Here is a 12089-nt window from a genome sequence, read left to right as displayed (position 1 = left end):
GGCCCTCTATCAGAATCCAGAATTTTGAGAATATTGGGGATACTTAATTTTTCGCCCCCAAGAAAAAACGTAAGGGGTAACACTGTCGTTTTTTTTTTCTGGTCGAAATTTTGATTTTCGATATCTCAGCTCTGGAAGGGTCTAGAGCCTCCATTGTTGCACTCAGGTCTATGTCTCATGGCCCTCTCAGAATCCAGAGTTTTGAGAAGATTAGGGATACTTAATTTTTCGCCCAAAAAAAAAAAACGTAAGGGGTGACACTGTCGTTTTTTTTTTTTCTGGTCGAAATTTTGATTTTCAATATCTCAGCTCTGGAAGGGTCTAGAGCCTCCATTGTTGCACTCAGGTCAATGTCTCATGGCCCTCTATCAGAATCCAGAGTTTTGAGAAGATTGGGGATACTTAATTTTTCACCCAAAAAAAAAAAACATAAGGGGTAACACTCATTTTTTTTTCTGGTCGAAATTTTGATTTTCGATATCTCAGCTCTGGAAGGGTCTAGAGCCTCCATTGTTGCACTCAGGTCTATGTCTCATGGCCCTCTATCAGAATCCAGAGTTTTGAGAAGATTGGGGATACTTAATTTTTCGCCCCCAAAAAAAAAAGTAAGGGGTAACACTGTCGGTTTTTTTTCTGGTCGAAATTTTGAATTTCGATATCTCAGCTCTGGAAGGGTCTAGAGCCTCCATTGTTGCACTCAGGTCTAAGTCTCATGGCCCTCTATCAGAATCCAGAGTTTTGAGAAGATTAGGGATACTTAATTTTTCGCCCAAAAAAAAACGTAAGGGGTAACACTGTCGTATTTTTTTCTGGTCGAAATTTTGAATTTCGATATCTCAGCTCTGGAAGGGTCTAGAGCCTCCATTGTTGCACTCAGGTCTAAGTCTCATGGCCCTCTATCAGAATCCAGAGTTTTGAGAAGATTAGGGATACTTAATTTTTCGCCCAAAAAAAAAAAACGTAAGGGGTAACACTGTCGTTTTTTTTTTCTGGTCGAAATTTTGATTTTCGATATCTCAGCTCTGGAAGGGTCTAGAGCCTCCATTGTTGCACTCAGGTCTATGTCTCATGGCCCTCTATCAGAATCCAGAGTTTTGAGAAGATTGGGGATACTTAATTTTTAGCCCAAAAAAAAAACGTAAGGGGTAACACTGTCGTTTTTTTTTCGGGTCGAAATTTTGACTTTCGATATCTCAGCACTAGAAGGATCTAGAGCCTCCATTGTTGCACTCAGGTCTAAGTCTCATGGCCCTCTATCAGAATCCAGAGTTTTGAGAAGATTGGGGATACTTAATTTTTCGCCCAAAAAAAAAACGTAAGGGGTAACACTGTCGTTTTTTTTACGGGTCGAAATTTTGATTTTCGATATCTCAGCTCTGGAAGGGTCTAGAGCCTCCATTGTTGCACTCAGGTCTAAGTCTCATGGCCCTCTATCAGAATCCAGAGTTTTGAGAAGATTGGGGATACTTAATTTTTCGCCCAAAAAAAAAAAGTAAGGGGTGACACTGTCGTTTTTTTTTTTTTTGGTCGAAATTTTGATTTTCGATATCTCAGCTCTGGAAGGGTCTAAAGCCTCCATTGTTGCACTCAGGTCAATGTCTCATGGCCCTCTATCAGAATCCAGAGTTTTGAGAAGATTGGGGATACTTAATTTTTCACCCCCAAAAAAAAAACATAAGGGGTAACACTGTCATTTTTTTTTCTGGTCGAAATTTTGATTTTCGATATCTCAGCTCTGGAAGGGTCTAGAGCCTCCATTGTTGCACTCAGGTCTATGTCTCATGGCCCTCTATCAGAATCCAGAGTTTTGAGAAGATTGGGGATACTTAATTTTTAGCCCAAAAAAAAAAAACGTAAGGGGTAACACTGTCGTTTTTTTTTTCGGGTCGAAATTTTGAGTTTCGATATCTCAGCACTAGAAGGATCTAGAGCCTCCATTGTTGCACTCAGGTCTAAGTCTCATGGCCCTCTATCAGAATCCAGAGTTTTGAGAAGATTGGGGATACTTAATTTTTCGCCCAAAAAAAAACGTAAGGGGTAACACTGTCGTTTTTTTTACGGGTCGAAATTTTGATTTTCGATATCTCAGCTCTGGAAGGGTCTAGAGCCTCCATTGTTGCACTCAAGTCTAAGTCTCATGGCCCTCTATCAGAATCCAGAGTTTTGAGAAGATTGGGGATACTTAATTTTTCGCCCAAAAAAAAAACGTAAGGGGTAACACTGTCGTTTTTTTTACGGGTCGAAATTTTGATTTTCGATATCTCAGCTCTGGAAGGGTCTAGAGCCTCCATTGTTGCACTCAGGTCTAAGTCTCATGGCCCTCTATCAGAATCCAGAGTTTTGAGAAGATTGGGGATACTTAATTTTTCACCCCAAAAAAAAACGTAAGGGGTAACACTGTCGTTTTTTTTTCTGGTCGAAATTTTGAATTTCGATATCTCAGCTCTGGAAGGGTCTAGAGCCTCCATTGTTGCACTCAGGTCTAAGTCTCATGGCCCTCTATCAGAATCCAGAGTTTTGAGAAGATTAGGGATACTTAATTTTTCTTCCAAAAAAAAAAACGTAAGGGGTAACACTGTCGTTTTTTTTTCTGGTCGAAATTTTGAATTTCGATATCTCAGCTCTGGAAGGGTCTAGAGCCTCCATTGTTGCACTCAGGTCTAAGTCTCATGGCCCTCTATCAGAATCCAGAGTTTTGAGAAGATTAGGGATACTTAATTTTTCGCCCAAAAAAAAAAAAACGTAAGGGGTAACACTGTCGTTTTTTTTTTCTGGTCGAAATTTTGAATTTCGATATCTCAGCTCTGGAAGGGTCTAGAGCCTCCATTGTTGCACTCAGGTCTAAGTCTCATGGCCCTCTATCAGAATCCAGAGTTTTGAGAAGATTAGGGATACTTAATTTTTCGCCCAAAAAAAAACGTAAGGGGTAACACTGTCGTTTTTTTTTTCTGGTCGAAATTTTGATTTTCGATATCTCAGCTCTGGAAGGGTCTAGAGCCTCCATTGTTGCACTCAGGTCTATGTCTCATGGCCCTCTATCAGAATCCAGAGTTTTGAGAAGATTGGGGATACTTAATTTTTAGCCCAAAAAAAAAAACGTAAGGGGTAACACTGTCGGTTTTTTTTTCGGGTCGAAATTTTGAGTTTCGATATCTCAGCACTAGAAGGATCTAGAGCCTCCATTGTTGCACTCAGGTCTAAGTCTCATGGCCCTCTATCAGAATCCAGAGTTTTGAGAAGATTGGGGATACTTAATTTTTCGCCCCAAAAAAAAAAAGTAAGGGGTAACACTGTCGTTTTTTTTCTGGTCGAAATTTTGAATTTCGATATCTCAGCTCTGGAAGGGTCTAGAGCCTCCATTGTTGCACTCAGGTCTAAGTCTCATGGCCCTCTATCAGAATCCAGAGTTTTGAGAAGATTAGGGATACTTAATTTTTCGCCCAAAAAAAAAACGTAAGGGGTAACATTGTCGTTTTTTTTTTCTGGTCGAAATTTTGAATTTCGATATCTCAGCTCTGGAAGGGTCTAGAGCCTCCATTGTTGCACTCAGGTCTAAGTCTCATGGCCCTCTATCAGAATCCAGAGTTTTGAGAAGATTAGGGATACTTAATTTTTCGCCCAAAAAAAAAAACGTAAGGGGTAACACTGTCGTTTTTTTTTCTGGTCGAAATTTTGATTTTCGATATCTCAGCTCTGGAAGGGTCTAGAGCCTCCATTGTTGCACTCAGGTCTATGTCTCATGGCCCTCTATCAGAATCCAGAGTTTTGAGAAGATTGGGGATACTTAATTTTTAGCCCAAAAAAAAAAAACGTAAGGGGTAACACTGTCGTTTTTTTTTTCGGGTCGAAATTTTGAGTTTCGATATCTCAGCACTAGAAGGATCTAGAGCCTCCATTGTTGCACTCAGGTCTAAGTCTCATGGCCCTCTATCAGAATCCAGAGTTTTGAGAAGATTGGGGATACTTAATTTTTCGCCCAAAAAAAAAACGTAAGGGGTAACACTGTCGTTTTTTTTACGGGTCGAAATTTTGATTTTCGATATCTCAGCTCTGGAAGGGTCTAGAGCCTCCATTGTTGCACTCAGGTCTAAGTCTCATGGCCCTCTATCAGAATCCAGAGTTTTGAGAAGATTGGGGATACTTAATTTTTCGCCCCAAAAAAAAAAGTAAGGGGTGACACTGTCGTTTTTTTTTTTTTCTGGTCGAAATTTTGATTTTCGATATCTCAGCTCTGGAAGGGTCTAGAGCCTCCATTGTTGCACTCAGGTCAATGTCTCATGGCCCTCTATCAGAATCCAGAGTTTTGAGAAGATTGGGGATACTTAATTTTTCACCCCCCAAAAAAAAACATAAGGGGTAACACTGTCATTTTTTTTTCTGGTCGAAATTTTGATTTTCGATATCTCAGCTCTGGAAGGGTCTAGAGCCTCCATTGTTGCACTCAGGTCTAAGTCTCATGGCCCTCTATCAGAATCCAGAGTTTTGAGAAGATTGGGGATACTTAATTTTTTACCCCCCCAAAAAAACGTAAGGGGTAACACTGTCGTTTTTTTTTCTGGTCGAAATTTTGATTTTCGATATCTCAGCTCTGGAAGGGTCTAGAGCCTCCATTGTTGCACTCAGGTCTATGTCTCATGGCCCTCTATCAGAATCCAGAGTTTTGAGAAGATTGGGGATACTTAATTTTTTACCCCCCCAAAAAAACGTAAGGGGTAACACTGTCGTTTTTTTTTCTGGTCGAAATTTTGATTTTCGATATCTCAGCTCTGGAAGGGTCTAGAGCCTCCATTGTTGCACTCAGGTCTATGTCTCATGGCCCTCTATCAGAATCCAGAGTTTTGAGAAGATTGGGGATACTTAATTTTTAGCCCAAAAAAAAAAACGTAAGGGGTAACACTGTCGTTTTTTTTTTCGGGTCGAAATTTTGAGTTTCGATATCTCAGCACTAGAAGGATCTAGAGCCTCCATTGTTGCACTCAGGTCTAAATCTCATGGCCCTCTATCAGAATCCAGAGTTTTGAGAAGATTGGGGATACTTAATTTTTCGCCCAAAAAAAAAACGTAAGGGGTAACACTGTCGTTTTTTTTACGGGTCGAAATTTTGATTTTCGATATCTCAGCTCTGGAAGGGTCTAGAGCCTCCATTGTTGCACTCAGGTCTAAGTCTCATGGCCCTCTATCAGAATCCAGAGTTTTGAGAAGATTGGGGATACTTAATTTTTCGCCCAAAAAAAAAACGTAAGGGGTAACACTGTCGTTTTTTTTACGGGTCGAAATTTTGATTTTCGATATCTCAGCTCTGGAAGGGTCTAGAGCCTCCATTGTTGCACTCAGGTCTAAGTCTCATGGCCCTCTATCAGAATCCAGAGTTTTGAGAAGATTGGGGATACTTAATTTTTCACCCCAAAAAAAAACGTAAGGGGTAACACTGTCGTTTTTTTTTCTGGTCGAAATTTTGAATTTCGATATCTCAGCTCTGGAAGGGTCTAGAGCCTCCATTGTTGCACTCAGGTCTAAGTCTCATGGCCCTCTATCAGAATCCAGAGTTTTGAGAAGATTAGGGATACTTAATTTTTCGCCCAAAAAAAAAACGTAAGGGGTAACACTGTCGTTTTTTTTTTCTGGTCGAAATTTTGATTTTCAATATCTCAGCTCTGGAAGGGTCTAGAGCCTCCATTGTTGCACTCAGGTCAATGTCTCATGGCCCTCTATCAGAATCCAGAGTTTTGAGAAGATTGGGGATACTTAATTTTTCGCCCCAAAAAAAAAACGTAAGGGGTAACACTGTCGTTTTTTTTTCTGGTCGAAATTTTGAATTTCGATATCTCAGCTCTGGAAGGGTTTAGAGCCTCCATTGTTGCACTCAGGTCTAAGTCTCATGGCCCTCTATCAGAATCCAGAGTTTTGAGACGATTGGGGATACTTAATTTTTCGCCCCAAAAAAAAAAACGTAAGGGGTAACACTGTCGTTTTTTTTTTCTGGTCGAAATTTAGATTTTCGATATCTCAGCTCTGGAAGGGTCTAGAGCCTCCATTGTTGCACTCAGGTCTAAGTCTCATGGCCCTCTATCAGAATCCAGAGTTTTGAGAAGATTGGGGATACTTAATTTTTCGCCCAAAAAAAAAAAAACGTAAGGGGTAACACTGTCGTTTTTTTTCTGGTCGAAATTTTGATTTTCGATATCTCAGCTCTGGAAGGATCTAGAGCCTCCATTGTTGCACTCAGGTCTATGTCTCATGGCCCTCTATCAGAATCCAGAGTTTTGAGAAGATTAGGGATACTTAATTTTTCGCCCAAAAAAAAAAACGTAAGGGGTAACACTGTCGTTTTTTTTTCGGGTCGAAAGTTTGAGTTTCGATATCTCAGCACTGGAAGGGTCTAGAGCCTCCATTGTTGCACTCAGGTCTATGTCTCATGGCCCTCTATCAGAATCCAGAATTTTGAGAATATTGGGGATACTTAATTTTTCGCCCCCAAGAAAAAACGTAAGGGGTAACACTGTCGTTTTTTTTTTCTGGTCGAAATTTTGATTTTCGATATCTCAGCTCTGGAAGGGTCTAGAGCCTCCATTGTTGCACTCAGGTCTATGTCTCATGGCCCTCTCAGAATCCAGAGTTTTGAGAAGATTAGGGATACTTAATTTTTCGCCCAAAAAAAAAAAACGTAAGGGGTGACACTGTCGTTTTTTTTTTTTCTGGTCGAAATTTTGATTTTCAATATCTCAGCTCTGGAAGGGTCTAGAGCCTCCATTGTTGCACTCAGGTCAATGTCTCATGGCCCTCTATCAGAATCCAGAGTTTTGAGAAGATTGGGGATACTTAATTTTTCACCCAAAAAAAAAAAACATAAGGGGTAACACTCATTTTTTTTTCTGGTCGAAATTTTGATTTTCGATATCTCAGCTCTGGAAGGGTCTAGAGCCTCCATTGTTGCACTCAGGTCTATGTCTCATGGCCCTCTATCAGAATCCAGAGTTTTGAGAAGATTGGGGATACTTAATTTTTCGCCCCCAAAAAAAAAAGTAAGGGGTAACACTGTCGGTTTTTTTTCTGGTCGAAATTTTGAATTTCGATATCTCAGCTCTGGAAGGGTCTAGAGCCTCCATTGTTGCACTCAGGTCTAAGTCTCATGGCCCTCTGTCAGAATCCAGAGTTTTGAGAAGATTAGGGATACTTAATTTTTCGCCCAAAAAAAAACGTAAGGGGTAACACTGTCGTATTTTTTTCTGGTCGAAATTTTGAATTTCGATATCTCAGCTCTGGAAGGGTCTAGAGCCTCCATTGTTGCACTCAGGTCTAAGTCTCATGGCCCTCTATCAGAATCCAGAGTTTTGAGAAGATTAGGGATACTTAATTTTTCGCCCAAAAAAAAAAAACGTAAGGGGTAACACTGTCGTTTTTTTTTTTCTGGTCGAAATTTTGATTTTCGATATCTCAGCTCTGGAAGGGTCTAGAGCCTCCATTGTTGCACTCAGGTCTATGTCTCATGGCCCTCTATCAGAATCCAGAGTTTTGAGAAGATTGGGGATACTTAATTTTTAGCCCAAAAAAAAAACGTAAGGGGTAACACTGTCGTTTTTTTTTCGGGTCGAAATTTTGACTTTCGATATCTCAGCACTAGAAGGATCTAGAGCCTCCATTGTTGCACTCAGGTCTAAGTCTCATGGCCCTCTATCAGAATCCAGAGTTTTGAGAAGATTGGGGATACTTAATTTTTCGCCCAAAAAAAAAACGTAAGGGGTAACACTGTCGTTTTTTTTACGGGTCGAAATTTTGATTTTCGATATCTCAGCTCTGGAAGGGTCTAGAGCCTCCATTGTTGCACTCAGGTCTAAGTCTCATGGCCCTCTATCAGAATCCAGAGTTTTGAGAAGATTGGGGATACTTAATTTTTCGCCCAAAAAAAAAAAGTAAGGGGTGACACTGTCGTTTTTTTTTTTTTTTGGTCGAAATTTTGATTTTCGATATCTCAGCTCTGGAAGGGTCTAAAGCCTCCATTGTTGCACTCAGGTCAATGTCTCATGGCCCTCTATCAGAATCCAGAGTTTTGAGAAGATTGGGGATACTTAATTTTTCACCCCCAAAAAAAAAACATAAGGGGTAGCACTGTCATTTTTTTTTCTGGTCGAAATTTTGATTTTCGATATCTCAGCTCTGGAAGGGTCTAGAGCCTCCATTGTTGCACTCAGGTCTATGTCTCATGGCCCTCTATCAGAATCCAGAGTTTTGAGAAGATTGGGGATACTTAATTTTTAGCCCAAAAAAAAAAAACGTAAGGGGTAACACTGTCGTTTTTTTTTTTCGGGTCGAAATTTTGAGTTTCGATATCTCAGCACTAGAAGGATCTAGAGCCTCCATTGTTGCACTCAGGTCTAAGTCTCATGGCCCTCTATCAGAATCCAGAGTTTTGAGAAGATTGGGGATACTTAATTTTTCGCCCAAAAAAAAACGTAAGGGGTAACACTGTCGTTTTTTTTACGGGTCGAAATTTTGATTTTCGATATCTCAGCTCTGGAAGGGTCTAGAGCCTCCATTGTTGCACTCAAGTCTAAGTCTCATGGCCCTCTATCAGAATCCAGAGTTTTGAGAAGATTGGGGATACTTAATTTTTCGCCCAAAAAAAAAACGTAAGGGGTAACACTGTCGTTTTTTTTACGGGTCGAAATTTTGATTTTCGATATCTCAGCTCTGGAAGGGTCTAGAGCCTCCATTGTTGCACTCAGGTCTAAGTCTCATGGCCCTCTATCAGAATCCAGAGTTTTGAGAAGATTGGGGATACTTAATTTTTCACCCCAAAAAAAAACGTAAGGGGTAACACTGTCGTTTTTTTTTCTGGTCGAAATTTTGAATTTCGATATCTCAGCTCTGGAAGGGTCTAGAGCCTCCATTGTTGCACTCAGGTCTAAGTCTCATGGCCCTCTATCAGAATCCAGAGTTTTGAGAAGATTAGGGATACTTAATTTTTCTTCCAAAAAAAAAACGTAAGGGGTAACACTGTCGTTTTTTTTTCTGGTCGAAATTTTGAATTTCGATATCTCAGCTCTGGAAGGGTCTAGAGCCTCCATTGTTGCACTCAGGTCTAAGTCTCATGGCCCTCTATCAGAATCCAGAGTTTTGAGAAGATTAGGGATACTTAATTTTTCGCCCAAAAAAAAAAAAACGTAAGGGGTAACACTGTCGTTTTTTTTTTCTGGTCGAAATTTTGAATTTCGATATCTCAGCTCTGGAAGGGTCTAGAGCCTCCATTGTTGCACTCAGGTCTAAGTCTCATGGCCCTCTATCAGAATCCAGAGTTTTGAGAAGATTAGGGATACTTAATTTTTCGCCCAAAAAAAAACGTAAGGGGTAACACTGTCGTTTTTTTTTTCTGGTCGAAATTTTGATTTTCGATATCTCAGCTCTGGAAGGGTCTAGAGCCTCCATTGTTGCACTCAGGTCTATGTCTCATGGCCCTCTATCAGAATCCAGAGTTTTGAGAAGATTGGGGATACTTAATTTTTAGCCCAAAAAAAAAAACGTAAGGGGTAACACTGTCGGTTTTTTTTTCGGGTCGAAATTTTGAGTTTCGATATCTCAGCACTAGAAGGATCTAGAGCCTCCATTGTTGCACTCAGGTCTAAGTCTCATGGCCCTCTATCAGAATCCAGAGTTTTGAGAAGATTGGGGATACTTAATTTTTCGCCCCAAAAAAAAAAAGTAAGGGGTAACACTGTCGTTTTTTTTCTGGTCGAAATTTTGAATTTCGATATCTCAGCTCTGGAAGGGTCTAGAGCCTCCATTGTTGCACTCAGGTCTAAGTCTCATGGCCCTCTATCAGAATCCAGAGTTTTGAGAAGATTAGGGATACTTAATTTTTCGCCCAAAAAAAAAACGTAAGGGGTAACATTGTCGTTTTTTTTTTCTGGTCGAAATTTTGAATTTCGATATCTCAGCTCTGGAAGGGTCTAGAGCCTCCATTGTTGCACTCAGGTCTAAGTCTCATGGCCCTCTATCAGAATCCAGAGTTTTGAGAAGATTAGGGATACTTAATTTTTCGCCCAAAAAAAAAAACGTAAGGGGTAACACTGTCGTTTTTTTTTCTGGTCGAAATTTTGATTTTCGATATCTCAGCTCTGGAAGGGTCTAGAGCCTCCATTGTTGCACTCAGGTCTATGTCTCATGGCCCTCTATCAGAATCCAGAGTTTTGAGAAGATTGGGGATACTTAATTTTTAGCCCAAAAAAAAAAAACGTAAGGGGTAACACTGTCGTTTTTTTTTTCGGGTCGAAATTTTGAGTTTCGATATCTCAGCACTAGAAGGATCTAGAGCCTCCATTGTTGCACTCAGGTCTAAGTCTCATGGCCCTCTATCAGAATCCAGAGTTTTGAGAAGATTGGGGATACTTAATTTTTCGCCCAAAAAAAAAACGTAAGGGGTAACACTGTCGTTTTTTTTACGGGTCGAAATTTTGATTTTCGATATCTCAGCTCTGGAAGGGTCTAGAGCCTCCATTGTTGCACTCAGGTCTAAGTCTCATGGCCCTCTATCAGAATCCAGAGTTTTGAGAAGATTGGGGATACTTAATTTTTCGCCCCAAAAAAAAAAGTAAGGGGTGACACTGTCGTTTTTTTTTTTCTGGTCGAAATTTTGATTTTCGATATCTCAGCTCTGGAAGGGTCTAGAGCCTCCATTGTTGCACTCAGGTCAATGTCTCATGGCCCTCTATCAGAATCCAGAGTTTTGAGAAGATTGGGGATACTTAATTTTTCACCCCCCAAAAAAAAACATAAGGGGTAACACTGTCATTTTTTTTTCTGGTCGAAATTTTGATTTTCGATATCTCAGCTCTGGAAGGGTCTAGAGCCTCCATTGTTGCACTCAGGTCTAAGTCTCATGGCCCTCTATCAGAATCCAGAGTTTTTAGAAGATTGGGGATACTTAATTTTTTACCCCCCCAAAAAAACGTAAGGGGTAACACTGTCGTTTTTTTTTCTGGTCGAAATTTTGATTTTCGATATCTCAGCTCTGGAAGGGTCTAGAGCCTCCATTGTTGCACTCAGGTCTATGTCTCATGGCCCTCTATCAGAATCCAGAGTTTTGAGAAGATTGGGGATACTTAATTTTTTACCCCCCCAAAAAAACGTAAGGGGTAACACTGTCGTTTTTTTTTCTGGTCGAAATTTTGATTTTCGATATCTCAGCTCTGGAAGGGTCTAGAGCCTCCATTGTTGCACTCAGGTCTATGTCTCATGGCCCTCTATCAGAATCCAGAGTTTTGAGAAGATTGGGGATACTTAATTTTTAGCCCAAAAAAAAAAACGTAAGGGGTAACACTGTCGTTTTTTTTTTCGGGTCGAAATTTTGAGTTTCGATATCTCAGCACTAGAAGGATCTAGAGCCTCCATTGTTGCACTCAGGTCTAAATCTCATGGCCCTCTATCAGAATCCAGAGTTTTGAGAAGATTGGGGATACTTAATTTTTCGCCCAAAAAAAAAACGTAAGGGGTAACACTGTCGTTTTTTTTACGGGTCGAAATTTTGATTTTCGATATCTCAGCTCTGGAAGGGTCTAGAGCCTCCATTGTTGCACTCAGGTCTAAGTCTCATGGCCCTCTATCAGAATCCAGAGTTTTGAGAAGATTAGGGATACTTAATTTTTCGCCCAAAAAAAAAAACGTAAGGGGTAACACTGTCGTTTTTTTTTCTGGTCGAAATTTTGAATTTCGATATCTCAGCTCTGGAAGGGTCTAGAGCCTCCATTGTTGCACTCAGGTCTAAGTCTCATGGCCCTCTATCAGAATCCAGAGTTTTGAGAAGATTAGGGATACTTAATTTTTCGCCCAAAAAAAACAAAACGTAAGGGGTAACACTGTCGGGTTTTTTTTCGGGTCGAAATTTTGAGTTTCGATATCTCAGCACTAGAAGGATCTAGAGCCTCCATTGTTGCACTCAGGTCTAAGTCTCATGGCCCTCTATCAGAATCCAGAGTTTTGAGAAGATTGGGGATACTTAATTTTTCGCCCAAAAAAAAAACGTAAGGGGTAACACTGTCGTTTTTTTACGGGTCGAAATTTGGATTTTCGATATCTCAGCTCTGGAAGGGTCTAGA

This window comes from Pimephales promelas, chromosome 16, assembly GCF_988280905.1.
Source record: "Pimephales promelas chromosome 16, fPimPro1.hap1.1, whole genome shotgun sequence".
Taxonomy (NCBI): Eukaryota; Metazoa; Chordata; class Actinopteri; order Cypriniformes; family Leuciscidae; genus Pimephales; species Pimephales promelas.
This window is presented reverse-complemented; position numbering follows the sequence as displayed.